The sequence below is a fragment of the Coffea arabica genome, chromosome 1e (assembly GCF_036785885.1).
Source record: "Coffea arabica cultivar ET-39 chromosome 1e, Coffea Arabica ET-39 HiFi, whole genome shotgun sequence".
In the NCBI taxonomy this organism is placed as follows: domain Eukaryota; kingdom Viridiplantae; phylum Streptophyta; class Magnoliopsida; order Gentianales; family Rubiaceae; genus Coffea; species Coffea arabica.
In genome coordinates, this window is record NC_092311.1 from 11503302 (window position 1) to 11519009 (window position 15708).

At 37.2% G+C, this 15708-nt stretch overlaps 1 long non-coding RNA gene across 1 annotated transcript; it reads left to right on the forward strand.

Moving 5' to 3' along the window:
* The first annotated feature begins 9414 nt into the window (after positions 1-9414).
* Positions 9415-12747, forward strand: LOC140008574 (uncharacterized). Its single transcript, XR_011816073.1, has 3 exons — positions 9415-9508; positions 11666-11740; positions 12524-12747. It is a non-coding gene; the product is annotated as an uncharacterized lncRNA (long non-coding RNA).
* Positions 12748-15708: the final 2961 nt, after the last annotated feature.

Below are 15708 nucleotides of genomic sequence, written 5' to 3' on the forward strand. Positions count from 1 at the left end.
AAGGTCATTGTCATCAATTTCAACATCTTCTCCATCTAAGGAAGTCGAGTCATCTTCATCTTGAGCAGTTTTTAGAGCAATGCTCCTCCTCCCTTTAGCGTCCTCTTCCTCTTGCACTTTAGACTTAAACTTCAGCTCATAAGAGGTTAGAGAGTTAATGAGAGATTCAATAGGCATAGAATTTAGATCTTTGGCCTCTTCAATGGCAGTTACCTTACTCTCCCAATCTTTGGTCAAGGCATTCAAAATTTTCCTATTTTTTCACCTAGGGAGTATTCCTTTTCTAGCACTTCTAAGTCTTTAATGAAATTATTGAATCTATAATACATCTTACCAATGTTTTCATGAGGTTCTATCGTTAATGATTCATACTTGGTGATTAGGATGGATTTCTTTTGTTTTCTCACATTTTCACTCCCTTCATGAATTTCTCTAAACTTATCCCAAATCTCTTTAGCGGATCTACAACTTTTGACTCTAATAGATTCATTTGAATCTAAAGCACTGTACAAGACATTCATAACCTTGGCATTCAAAGTGAGATGGGTTCTATCATCACCAGTCAACTCATTTCTGATTTTGGTCTTGGTCTATGAGTGACTTCATCAATAATAGAGGCATCATATGAATCTTCATTAACAATAAACCACAGTTCAATATCAATAGATTGCAAGAAAATAATCATTCTTTCCTTCCAACTCACATAATTGGATCCATTAAATATTAGGGGTCTAGTGACAGATTGTCCTTCAAAAAATATGGCATTGTTAGTTGTCATTTTTTACTCCAAAATCGATTGAACTTAATCTCTAGGAGACTAAGGTCTGATACCAATTGTAAGGATCAAAGACAACCTAAGAGGGGGGTGAATTAGGTAAATTAAAAACTAACCAAGTTATGAGATATTTTTTGGTTAAATATGAAATTTACCCTCTTTTATAGATGACCACACAATGGAACAATTAATGAGAAAGCACGAATGCTCGTGAGTAGAAGAGATGAACAATTTATATTGCAAGATAATAAATACAAGAGATAGAGTAGCAAACCAAATTCCAAACTCCTCTTGAGTTTGAATATCACTTTATAAAGTAAGTTTCTTCTAGTTGATCAATTACAACCAATCTTTGTGTACAAAGGAAGGATCACTTCCTCCTTACCCCAAGTTACACTTGGTCAAGTTAGGAAGTTTTACTATCACTCGGATAACCCTCACAAAACTATACTATTGAAGTAATTTACTGACACAAGAAAAGTTTATACAAGATTCACACAACTAAGAGTACAAATCTTCTTTTGAGAAAGTTTTCTCACTAAAATTGCTCTTGATCTTTTGTAGCTTCAATGTGCAAAAGTTGTCTTGAAGTGGTTGACTTTGATCTATTTATATGGGACCAAAAAGTTCCTCCATTAATGCTTCCAACGGATAGAAAGCAGTTGAAAAGTCAACTAGCCGTTGGTGGTGTCGGACGTTTGGTGATCTTGTTTCTTACGTCCGACAGCAGGTAGTGAGCAAAAGACATTTTCTTTAATTCATTCAGACGTCTGATACCTTCATAGTTTGCGTCTGAAAGCAGATAATAAAATTGAGAAATTTTCTTTAATCCTTTCGGACGTCCGGTACCTCCAATGCTCTGCGTACGAAGTGTTGCGCAGATTAACGGACGTCCGGTGCTTTCATGTTTTACGTCCGATCGAGGTCAGTGAGTTTAGGGAAATGTTTTAATTCTTTCGGACGTCCGGTGATGGAATTCTTCATGCGTCTGAAGCTGCTCAATGATTGTCGGGCGTCCGATCCAGTCTTTACGTGCGTTCGACAGCTTCAGCAACAATTTCATCTTTGAACCTGATTTACTTCATTTCTGAAAAGGTCTTTGAGGAGATATTAGTAACATCCATTTGTTTTGTAATCATCAAAAGCTAAGAACGGAGATTAATAGACTTAAATGTTATTTTTGAAGGATTGAATAGTTAATCTTGAGAGTTGATTGAAGTAATGAGTGAGTCCCGATGAGAGTTGGGCAGACAGTCCGCCAAACCCTTAGGTACGCCCTAGGGGGATGGGTCGTCACAGGTGGTATCAGAGCCGTTTAGCGTGGTCTCTACGTGGGATGAACTTGGGACAAATGGTGTTATGGTACCGATTACATGAATGAGTGTAAAGCACTAGGTACTTTTCTTGAACATAAACTGTGAATCATGAATGTTATAGGCATAAACCTTTATCATGATACTTGAAGAAAATAGATATGTACGTCAAGTAGGAATCTCTAATATAGGTGATTTACTCTTGGGACCGCCCGGATCGAGTTATGAATCATCTTATTTTGGATTCTTGTACCCGAGTACTCAAGAGTTGAGGGCATTTAGATGAGAGTCGACATCATGAATGCCTTTGAGGTAGATGTGAATGGAAAAGGTTAATGCATGGAAGATTTTAATATGTGACCTAGGAATTGAACTGATTGAAAAGAATGGATCGATAACTGCTATAATGGACTAATCCAGTAACTGGTTGGTTAGGGTTTCTATGGCTGGTAGTTAGATTGTCTGCATGTTGGAGAAGCTAGTACTGCAGACCTATCTCCTTTTAATTTGGTTCTTGATTGACTACCTTTGCCTATGCTTCCTTGATACCTACCCCTTGATGTAAAAGTAGGGATTTGGCTTTGATTCCTATCTTGTCTAGATTGAGAGATTTGGATTCGGTATGGAAGTTTTGGAGAAAAGGTTTTGGATTCTAATCTTGTATATAGTCTTTTGGTGAACGTAGGATGACCGCTCCAATTGAGAATGGAAAGGATACTATGGGGGTAAGTAACCGTAGTATCTTTTGGGTATATCTTTGACAATGACCATGAGTAAATTAGAGGTTGTAGACTTGAGTTTTTGTGAACAAAAATTAGAATTTCGAGGACGACATGTCATTTTCCTTATTTTGCCACTATATTGCCACTGTATGTATTTTGTTCGTGACATGTCAATGCTAATATGTATGGTACTTGCTTTTGTCTTGTGTACTTGAATTTGATCAGGTGATATGTACAGTATCTTTGTGATTTGATGTAAGAACTTGGTGTGTTATAAATATACTAAACATGTTTTCTTATCTTTGGCTTTGAGATTTGAAAATGTCATTATCTTGCCACTTTAGTCAATTTATTTTATTTATGTACTATATAGCCTATTTTGACAAAAAAGAAAGAGAGAGAAAGAAGGGTATGGATGGAAGACGTAGTCATGAACGTGGAGCTGGTCGAGGACATAAGGCTAGGCAATCGCAAGAACCAAGGAATGAAAGAGAAGCAGCGGCCGAGCAAGACCGTCGACTGAGGGTCAAAGTAGAGGACAAATATTGACGGCGATACAACAAATGACCAATATCTTAACGCGATTGGTAGAACAACAAAGCCAAACTCTAGTGAATCAGTCTAGGAACCTTGAGATAGGCGAGGATAGGGCCCTAGAGCGTTTTCAAAAGTTTTTGCCACCAAAGTTCTTTGGAGGGCCTGATTCGGAGATAGCTGTGCATTGGTTGGGACGATGGTTAATATCTTTGCAGTTTTGAACTACATGAAAGAAAGACAGGTAAACTTTGCTATATTTCAATTCAAAGGACCGGTCCGGGCATGGTGGAATGTTATTAGGGCAAAGTGGGAGAGAGAACAGATTGCATGGACTTGAGTGAATTTTATAAAGGAGTTTAATGAGAAATACCTCCCACCTTTGGTCCAAAAGAAGAGAGAGGACAATTTTATTAGGTTACATCAGGGAACCCTGAGATGGCTGAGTATGAAATGTAATTCACTAAACTGTCTAAATTTGCTCCTGAATTGGTGGTTCCGGAGCGAAGGAGAGTGAGATTGTTTACACAAGGATTGAATCTGGAGATCCAAGAAGCTTTAGCAGCGGTTCAAGTTAATACTTTTACCGAAGCTCTTGATAAAGTTCAAAGGATTGAGAATGCAAAGGCACAAGTAAAAGCTTTCCACGCACGCAAGAGGAGTTTACCTAGTAGTACACATGAGGAATTTAGAGAAAATGCAACGCCTTCCAAAGTAAAAAGAGCGAACCATTCACCTTATCCACCACGGACATTAGGAACACTAGAAAAAGGTTCAACAAGAGGAAGTCAAGTAGGAAAAGGGCAACAAGAGGGAATTCCTCAAGAGAGTCGAATAGTGCCTCCTCGCTTGGTCTGTGGATATTGTGGAAAGACAAATCATATTGAGAATGAATACTGGGTAAATGGGCGAAAATGCTTGGTTAGTGGGAGTATCGACCATCAAATTAGCAACTGCCCAAGGAAGCAGTAACAGGGAAATAATGCTCAATAAGGGGATAAAACTACCTTTAGACAAGCTAATGAAAGAGGGAATAGACCAAGAGTGCTAACGCGGGTATACGCCATAGACAAGCAATAGGCTCCAGAGTCATTTGAGACAATGGAAGGTAAAAATTTCGAGAACAAAATTTTCTTAAGGGGGAGAGAATGTGAGGACCCGAAAATAATTTCAAATTTTCTCCTATTTTGAAAAAATAATTTATATTTTCTTTTAATTTTACTTTGCTTGCCTTAATTTCATAGTGATTTTATTAGTTGAATCAAGATTCTTATCATTTTCCTTTTTATATTTTAGTGCATGTTAAGTTTTATAGAGTATTAAGGTAGTTTGACTGACTAGTGAAATATATGTGTTATATTTGGTGGACAAGAACGAGTGTGGTACTAGAGAAGTTATGTGATTAAAAGTGTTAAGAGTGTATTAGAAAAACACAAGATGGATTAGCTATAAGAAACACAAGAAAGACAAAGAGATAGGAATGGAATTGGATTTTGACACCTGTCAACCATCAAACCCAACTTTGACCAAGACTATCCTTTGCCTTTATCTTGAAAAATTGAAGAAAAATCCATCACTTTCTTTACACCTTGTGGCCGAACCTCTAAGGGAAGAAAAGAGAGAAAACTCTTCAAGTTCTATCTTGCTTTCTAGCTTGATTTTGTGGGAAAATCAACCTCAAACCCTAAATCCATCCATAAAAGGTTGCAACAAGGAAGGAAGGAGTTTGGTGTGGTGTGATTTTGAGGAAGAAAGCTGTGATTTGCTACTCTTCTTAAGGATTGAAGGTAATCTTGGTAAGGAACTAATTTTTCCCTTTAATCTTGCATTTTAGTGGATATATTACTTGAATATGGAAGTTTTATGGAAGATTTCATGGGTTGTGAAGTTGGTGAAACTTTTCTAGCTTTGATTCATATTTTCCAGCCATGAAATGATTATTTTTTAGCTTTGCTATGAAATTTTGGGTTGCCATGAGGATTTTCCAACTTATACATGTATTTTTAGCTTCACTTAAAGGATTTCTTACTCTTGGCGTCAAATTCCAGCCTAGGGCTTAAATTTCCAACTTAGGGTTATGATGTGTATGTGCTAGATAAATACTTAAATTAGTTAGTTTTGTGGTTGAAATAAGGACCTCTTTGTAGTTTATATTTTGTGGACTTGTTGGAGCTGCTTTGCTGTGAAACTTCAGCTTTGGAATTGAAGGGAAAAATTAGGAAAAAACAGGGGAGATGCTGGCCCTTTTTTTTTCTTGTAGTTCATGTGAGTGGAAGTGATATTGAGGTGTGAATTTAGGGCATTTTTGTCTTCCTCTTGCATATGATTTTACTCAAAACACTTGTTACAAGATATTTCTTTGCATTTGTGTTAGTTTTGAGCCAAAACAAAGAGGTTTAAGAAAAGAAAACCTAGTTTTTCAAACTAATAGTTTGCTGGAAAATTTTCGTATGATGCCCTGCACAGTTTTGGAAAATTGACTATAACTTTGTATAGGAAAGTCGGAATTGAGTTCCGTTTGTTGCGTTTGAAACTAGACTCATAAGCCTTCAATGATATAAAATTCAGGGTTTGGTTCAACTCCTATAAATAACAACAAATTTGCAAAGTTTCTTGAAAAACCATGACTGTTCTGTCTTTGCACATGAGACAGCAGTGAGTTTGAACTAAAATTTGACTAGCCTATAAGTTGAATTTCATGAAGATGTCTTCTAAAGCATGTTAGTGGTTGGAGTCTATTTTCTAATGGTGTAAATTTGTGATTTTTTGACTTACGAAACTCAAGTTATACCTTTTCAGAAAATGCCACCAAAGCTGAAATTTTTATCAAATGGATAGAGTGAGACTTGGAAAACTTTGGAAAACATTTTCTGGGTTTTAAACCTTATTTTGGTGAGATTTTGGATGCTTAAATTTCTCTCCTCATTTTAGGATACATTTAGATTTTTCGTTGACTTGTACTACCAAATTTTTCCTTGAACCATGTGTGTTTGAGAGGCCATATTGTATAGGCTTGTGGCTCATAGTTGAACCTAATATGCGAACTTTGTTGGCTTAACCTTTGGATGGTTGGACTATAATATTTTTATCTTGGTTGTTCTTAGGGTTTGCCGGTGAGCACGAGTATAACTCGAAAACGAACTTTTGACATTTACTCTACTGATATCGGTGAGTGTTCCTTGCATGTTGTGCTTCCAATGATTATGTGGAATGTTATGAATGTTTGCTTGAATGTTAAACGCTTCTCAATGATTGTTAAATGGATTTTTAATGGGCGAGTGTGTATTTTATCGCACTCGACCTTAGTGAATGCGAATTTTCAATGATCAAATGATTGAACATTACTTGTGCACGAATGTAAGCCTTTGGCTGAACTAAGACCTTGCCCTTCGTTGCCAGTCGACTCGAGCCAGAAGCGGATTCGGTCGGACGGCTGGTGACCTTGGAACAGTGTTTGGTATACTAGAGTATAACCACAAAGTCTGGTGGAGAACCGGCCAGTGAATACAATGCAATGATTGAAATGAACGAATGAAATGAACACTGAAGGAGTTTTCACTGTTAAATGTTTTCAAATGTCGGAGGAATAAGGAAAATGGTCGGAGACTGAATAGCTAAATGAATGGCTCCAAGTGAGCACGTATCTTTCCAATGATTGAATGTTTATTTCTTGAATGACTGTTTATTACTGTGTAAAGTGTTAAATGTAATATTTCTATGTTTTACCTACTTGATGCTTGTTTGGGAACTTCGCTGGGCTTTTAACTCAATCCTTTAGTTTTATGTTCCTTACAGGAGTGGAGGCCGGAGCAATTAAGTGTGAATTAGTGTGTCTAACCCTCTTGTACTTATACCTTTGGTAGATAGAATGTATTTTGACATTTGATATTGTATCTTACATTTGGCTTTTGGGTTGTAAATAAATTTGTATTTTGGTTGAATTGTAGAACTTAAATGTTATTTATGGAGGATTGAATGGTTAATCTTGAGAGTTGATTGAAATAATGAGTGAATCCTGGTGAGAGTTGGGCAAGCAGTCTGCCAAACCCTTGGGTAGGCCCTAGGGGGGGCGGGTAATCACAGAAGAACAAGAAAAAACTAAAACTAAACTCTAAATGCTAAAATCTGATAAGAACTCTTTCTAATGACTAACTCCTTTCTTGTCTAATGATTCTTGCATATATAATGTTAAGAAAGTCAAAAAGTGTTCAATGAAAAGACATAAAGCTTCCATTCCACTATCCTAGGGTTTCTTGAACTTATGTAGCTGAAATTCTGGGCTGGAATTGAGTTGGAAAGTAATGTGAAAATACAGCAAATTGCAGAACAAGTTGCAGAAAATCTGTGCACAATACACGACCTGCAATATGTGACTTTCACTAGTGTTTTCTAAGGTCGCGTATTGTCTTCAAATACGTTTTCTTGCTTCTTTTCTTCCCCAATTCAATTCTAAGGCTCAAAACAAGATGTCTTCAATTGAGTTCATACATGGCTTCAAGAACAATTGCCTTGAATAACCAACTTTCTCTTCAAGTTATCGTTAAATCAAGCTCTAATGGATTTGAAGTGTGTCCTACTTGATCCAATATTTAATAACTCTTCTCCATTCCTACAAATATAACCAACATTTGCACATTAAGTTGCTCAAATGAAATTCACAAAATTTAAAAACTTAGGGAGCAAGTTACAAATTAAATCATCCTAAGTTGTATAAAAAATAAGCACAAAATACTACTGAATAATATTAATAATAAACACTTATCAAATTCCTTCACACTTAAATCATTACTTGTCCTCAAGTAATAAGAAAAATAACCCAGCAATGATTTGAGGTGAGACGAATTAAGTGAATTTGAAATTCAATCCTTCTCTCAAATCAGCAAGCTTTCATTATGCAACCATTCCTATTACCCTCATTACTCATTATATCAGGTAAAAGAGAGACAATTATACCCAAGATTCCACATAACAAAGTCAGTCTCTCTATCTCACTTACTCTCACAAATAACTAACCTATATTATTTTGAGGACCCGAAATTTTTTATTTTATTTTATCGAATATTAGTAGTTTGTTTAAATATTTATTTACTCATTTTTCTCCAAATTATTTATTTCGATCATTTAAAATCCATTTATATGGAACGACGCCTCTTTTATATTTTTAAAAGCGTTTTGTTGGAAAAATTCACTTTTCGAAAACTCGTTTAGTTCGGAACAACGAGTGCACGTTTTTCGAGACTATATTTGAATCGAGAGTGTATTAATATTGGAGAATTAAGAACGATCAATAATAGATTAAGAAAGGTTAATTGAGGAATTAATACTCAATTCACGTGAGGACTCGTAAAATTATTATTTTTAAACCCCTAATTTTGGCTCAATTAATTATCTATTTGAATTTTTGCCCCGAATATTATTTTCTATCCTTATTAGACCTAAATATATGGTTTTATAGCTTCGTTATATTTTTAAAGTGTCTCGTTTCAAAAAATTATTTTCTTAGAAGCTTGTTTAGTGAAAAAGTGAAAACGTGTCTGAAAACTTTAGCCAATTAGGAGTACAATAAGCTCAAAAATTTAAGACATATACAATGGTCCTAAAATAGGCAATTTTAGGTTTAAATATTGAAGTGATAGTTAGTGGTAAGATCGTTATAAGAATTTCTCAAAGGTTTCAATTTTTATTGCGCCTAAATTAGAAATACGTGTTTCACGTGCGCACTTAATTGAGGGACTTTGGACAATTATTTTGGGACAATTAAGAATGAATAATATTTATATAAATGTAAGTGTCCTAGAGGTTTAGTGCACTAGTGCAACAAACGTGAGAGAAATCGAACACAAAACGCGCGCGTAGGGCACTAGTTGCAATTAAAATTTTACGTACTTAAAATATTAGACGTCAAGCGTCTTTTGTAGGCAAAGGCATCCAAATCACATTTCATTTCTGCTACTGCAATGGACGGATAGCACAGCCGCAGCTCTTCATCATTTCCTTCTACAAATCTCACAAAAATCACAACCAAACCTCCATAGATTCAACCAAAACTTCACATACTCTTAGCGCTACACTTGGACAACACATTAAGCTGAAAAGGGGAGGAGCTTTCACGGTTTCTTCAGGCTTCAAAAGGACCGAATCTCTGTCTTAAACATCAACTAAGAGTAAGTCTTAATCTAGCCTTCTAACTTTGATTTTTGGAAGTCTAGTATATCTTTTAGCTCTTGATCTCTTATGGATTGTTGTGGATGTTGGAAAATTGCTAAATGTGGGCTCTATGAACTCCCACTTTGGGTTGATGGCTGTGATGATGTTTGATGATGGTTTTATTGCTGAATTAGAGCTTAAGGAAGTAGATTAAAGGTGCATTGTTGCCAGAAACGTTATTGAACTCTTGAAGCAAAAAGTTTCCATTTTACCCCTGCTCTGTTCGGTCACGTTAATGCAGAAATTTGAGGATTTAATGGCTTGATTGTGTTGTTTATATGTTGTAGTAGTTGTGTAAAAATTTTCATTGAAAAATACTGAGTTTTGGTGGGTCAAACGAATTTATTTCAAAAACTAGTAATCTGGAAAACGGTTTCGTCGTAACCCAGACCAGTGTTTGTATTTCGTCCATAACTCCGTACTCCGACGTCGAAATCAAGTGCCGTTAGTGGCATTTGAAACTAGACGTTCCCATGTTTCCAACGGTGTATAATACACATTCTGGTTTCATGTGTGTGAGCCACACCATTCATCTGAAGTCGGCTGTCCTGTTTCTCCGTTCTGCCGAAATGATTTGATGATGCTGCAACTTTAGGCTTAATTTCGAGCTAGTTGCATGCTGAAACTTAAAACGATTTCTTCTGTGAAATCACAGCCCTATGAATGTATTTTCTAACACTATCAACCATGCTCAAATCCGAGTTAAATTGAGTGATCAAAAACTAGTAATCTGGAAAACGGTTTCGTTGTAACCCAGACCAGTGTTTGTATTTCGTCCATAACTCCGTACTCCGACGTCGAAATCAAGTGCCGTTAGTGGCATTTGAAACTAGACGTTCCCATGTTTCCAACGGTGTATAATACACATTCTGGTTTCATGTGTGTGAGCCACACCATTCATCTGAAGTCGGCTGTCCTGTTTCTCCGTTCTGCCGAAATGATTTGATGATTCTGCAACTTTAGGCTTAATTTCGAGCTAGTTGCATGCTGAAACTTAAAATGATTTCTTCTGTGAAATCACAGCCCTATGAATGTATTTTCTAACACTATCAACCATGCTCAAATCCGAGTTAAATTGAGTGAGTTATGATCGAAATACGGTGACTGTTTTGTTCTTGAAAGCCTTGGATTTGGACAGATTTGACGTGACATTTGTGGTGGTCTTACTAAATGAATTTCTTGATGCTAAACACCTACCAAATGTACCATGAATGTTTCTTAAACTTTCTTTTCACATATGAACCATGATTGGAGGATTTTCTTAGCCAAACGATTGGATTTGGGAAGAAAAGGATTAAGGGCAGATTGCCTTGAGAATTTTTCCAAACTTTGGTTGATTGGTTAACCACCTTTCCGAAGGTATTTTTCCACGAAATTTGATAGAGAGATACCCTTCATATAGGAGTATTATACTACAAAATTTGGTATCAATCCAAGTCCGTTTCGACACTTAACTAAAGGTCCAAAGTCGGAACCAAATCTGGAAATTTGTTAACAGTCTTGAAATTTACCCAACTTTGAGATATTATATCTTGGTGCTCGAAACTCCGATTCTCGATCCGCTTGTTCTGCCCTAAACCTTACTTGCACCTCTAATTGAGCTACAAATTTCAAGGGCTGGTTTGCAACGAGTGAATTCTGTTGAATTTTCAAATTTAGCGAAAAACCAACCCCGGCTCAATCCTGGGTGATTTGGAACAGCAACTTTAAACTCATTTTTGAACACCTTCCACTTAGATACATGGAAAAGTGTCTTCTAAGAACTTTTAGTACTTTGGAAGAGGTTTCCAACGGTACCAAGTTTTCCAATTTTTGACATGTGAAATCTGAGATACGATTTTTTTCAAAATATCGTATCAAAACTGAAATTTTCTGAATTTCAAGGAAATGGAGTTTTTCAAGTATTCCTTATTCCTTCGATAATACTTGAACGTTTATGCTTGATTTCCAAGATAACAAAACTCGATTACTCTTGTACATTAAGAAACTCCACTTGAACCTCGATTTACTAGTAATTGAGATTCATTTTCATGAAATTTCCCCAGATTGTACTAGTGCACAATCTTCCTTGATAATTGGGATGTGTGAATGATAATTCACTATTAAATGCTCAGGCGCTCAAGAGGACCTTCCAGAGGATCTCACGGGAGACGCCTAAACCATCATTTGAACTCGCTACTTGAATCACTGTGAGTGTCAAGTGCATGAACTTATTGTTAAGTGGTTATCTGTTTCTTATCCGTTATGTAAATTTGAAATTTTGAGACGAGGGTGTACTTTATCGCACTCGTTCTCTTTCAAATGAAATTATATTCGAATTTTGCTGTGTGAATTCGTATCCAACTTGTACATGGTAATGTGGATGTGATTTGTACTTGTGATTCGTATATGTGATCCGTATTTGTGATTCCTATTTGGAATCGTCGATTTGAGCGTTGCTCATCGACTTATATTCGTATTCGTATTCATATTCGGGGGACGCCCAAAACTCGTTGGCTAACTTTGCGAATCGAGCCAGCATGGGCTTGGTCGATAAGCTTAGCAAACCATGAGATATTCGTAGAGCATGATCTATTGGAGAGATCTTGCTCGGCATTACTCGTGCAGTATTGCCATGATATATTCGAGTATTATCAAAAACTTTGATGAGCGGGCCCGGTAAGGGGGTGTAACGGTGACGGGATTCGAAAAAAAGTGGTGTATCTACGGATTTGATACTTATGTGGTTGACGGAGTGTCAACGTGAGATGTGATCAAGATTTCGACTCGACTACGTGGAATTTAGCTCCTGAGAGCTACAGTATCCTTGAATTATTTCTGTTTATTTTTCCTATTCGAAATGTGAATTATTCGAATTTGATAGCCTTACCTACAATGTAATTGTTGTTGCTACTTGGATTATGTGTTTGCATGTGTGTTTTCTTGGCCTCACTGAGTATTGGCTCATCCTATTAGTTTGTTTTCCTTAACAGGTTGGATTGGAAGATTTTGGTAAAGCCGACTAGATTATACTTTTGATTGGAATCGGGGCTGTAAATGTGTAGTCGACTTTTAATGGTTGCATTTTGGAACTTGATGTATCTTTTGTGGACATGATGTAAGATTTAAATATTTAGTTAAGGAAGCGACTTTTCTTTATTTTGACTCGTAGTATTTGGTATGTATCGTTAAGTTCGATTTGATTTGTCTTGAGTCCTGGCGAGAGCTGGGCAGGCGTCCCGCGGATACCCTTGGGTTCGCCCTGGGGAGAAGTGGGGGGCGTCACAGTTGGTATCAGAGTTTAGGCTTCAGATCTTTGTAGTGTATTCTAAGTTTGAAGTTTAGGATGCCGGACTGTGGGACTGGTTTGAAAGTTAAGTGACCACTTGTAGAAAAAAAAATCAGAGCCGCTTCGCGTGGTATTTGCACGGGGTGAGATTGGGCCAAATGGTATTATGGTCCTTATCATATGAATGAGTAAAGGCTTAAGTACTCTTTTAGAGTGTAAGCTGTGAATCATGAATGTGATAGGTATAAATATTTTATCGTAATACTTGGGGAAAGACTAGATATGTATGTTGGGTAGGAATCTTAAATATGGTGATTTACTCTTGGGACTGGCCAACTCGAGATGTGAATTATCTTATTTCGAATTCTTGTACCCGAGTAATTAAGAGTTGAGGGCAATGCTAAAAACTTAAGATCTCCATTTGCGAAGAACAAGAACGGACTAATGTTTTGTGAGAATAAGTGCAGGAGGTCAACGGATGTCCAGTTCATATAGTAAGAGAAATGAGACATCTGGCGCAGAATATTTTAACTGAGTGTGGGACAATATTCACTAGAGAGAAGTAGAATGTAGTTGAGCCTAAGAGAGAGAGAGATAGAGAAAGATTGATGGATGGTCCTATGTAACTCAATAGGATCCAATTGTTTGATATGAGTTGGAAATGAACGAGAAAAAAAAATTATTAGCCCCTTTTGACTGATGTAGTTAGATTTAGCTGGGGTGATGCAAGTGTTGAGGCCATTGCATTTTTCTTTGCATGACTGTGTGGCCTACTTCTGAGGCACTAGCTTTACTTTAGTCTTCTGTGACTAAAAGTACTATTGTGACACCTGTGTGCTATATTTTTGTGACTACCCCATGACTTGCTAATTGTATGAACTGGATATGCTAATTAATGTAAATTATTGTTAATTCCAATGTTTTTTTTGATTGGTTCCTGCTTTCTATTTTGCATCGCATAATTTATTTATTTCTTGCGCTAGGCACGCCTAGGTCATGGAAGGACTAAGAGGTGGTCGAGGCCGTGGTCGAGACCGTGGTCGAGATCGTGGGCGAGGGACTAGTCAGGCCCAACCTCAAAGGGGTGACCAGGGATCGGCAACTGCACCGATCCAAGGTCAGGAAAATATCGAGTGTAATCAAGTGGCTACTGCCATTAATAGGATGACTGATATCCTAGAGCGTTTGGCTGATAGACAGGACCCTGGACCGTTCAACCAACCTGGGGGTCAGGAAAGAGGAGTGGATAGAGCCTTAGAGAGATTCTTGAAATTTAACCCGCCTAAGTTTCTTGACGAACCTGATCCTGAGGTGGCGGAGAATTTGTTGGAAAGGATGACCAACATATTCGCTGCTTTAGATTACACTGAGGATAGGCGAGTGAATTTCGCTGCTTTCCAATTTGAGGGAGTAGCCCGTGCTTGGTGGGATATGATAAAAGGAAAATGGGAGAGAACTCAAACCCCTTGGACTTGGAAGAATTTCACAAGGGAATTTAATGAGAAATTTCTTCCGCCCTTAATCCAAGAGAAAAGGGAGGATGAATTCATCAAGTTGAAACAAGGAACCCTTAGTGTAGCGGAGTACGAGGGAAAGTTCACTAAGCTTTCTAAGTACGCTCCTGAATTGGTGATTAATGAACGGAGGAGGATTAGACGGTTCGTGCAGGGACTTAATGTAGAAATCCAGGAGGGTTTGGCTGCAGCCCAAATCTCTACGTTCACTGAAGTCTTAAAAAAAGCACAGAGAGTCGAGAGTGCAAGGCTGCAAGTTAGAGACTTTCATGCTAAGAAGAGGGGCACTTCTAGTAACCCTTCGGGACAGGCAGATAAGAGTGCCTCACCTTTTAAAAAGGGAAAAGGAACGGGTGGAGTGGAGATATCTAACATGCCAAAAGGGACTCAATCAAGAGGAGATCGCAATGGACGAGGTCAATCGAGAGGGACACCTCCAAGTGGTCAATCTGTGGCTCCCCAAGTCGTTTGTGGTTATTGTGGCAAGCTCAACCATACGGAGAATGATTGTTTTAGGAAACAAGGGAAGTGCTTGTATTGTGGTAATCCCGAGCACCAGATATCGAAATGCCCGACCGTACCAAAAGAAGGCGGTAGTACCCAAAGGCCTGAAAAGTCAGCCGCTAAGCAGCCTAGTGTTGGAGGAAGTCGATCTAATGCACCAGCTAGAGTTTATGCATTAGGCTATCAACATGTTTCCGATTCTACTAAAGTCATTGGAGGTATGATTCTTTCTTTTATTTGTCTATCTAAGGTTCTCAGTGACCTAGTAACGTACACACTTTTTGCAAAACCCTAGATTCATAAGATAGAATCAAAGTTTGACTACTAATTGGGTAAATAGAAATTGTGATATATGGATCGGAGGGTGTAAGTTAGTGATTAATTTGAAAGGCATGACTCTTAAGGGGTATGACTATTATCCGAAGTGTGAATTTCGAGGACGAAATTCTTTTAAGGAGGGGAGGATGTGAGGACCCGAAATTTTTTATTTTATTTTATCGAATATTAGTAGTTTGTTTAAATATTTATTTACTCATTTTTCTCCAAATTATTCATTTCAATCATTTAAAATCCATTTATATGGAACGACGCCTCTTTTATATTTTTAAAAGCGTTTTGTTGGAAAAATTCACTTTTCGAAAACTCGTTTAGTTCGTAACAACGAGTGCACGTTTTTCGAGACTATATTTGAATCGAGAGTGTATTAATATTGGAGAATTAAGAACGATCAATAATAGATTAAGAAAGGTTAATTGAGGAATTAATACTCAATTCACGTGAGGACTCGTAAAATTATTATTTTTAAACCCCTAATTTTGGCTCAATTAATTATCTATTTGGATTTTTGCCCCGAATATTATTTTCTATCCTT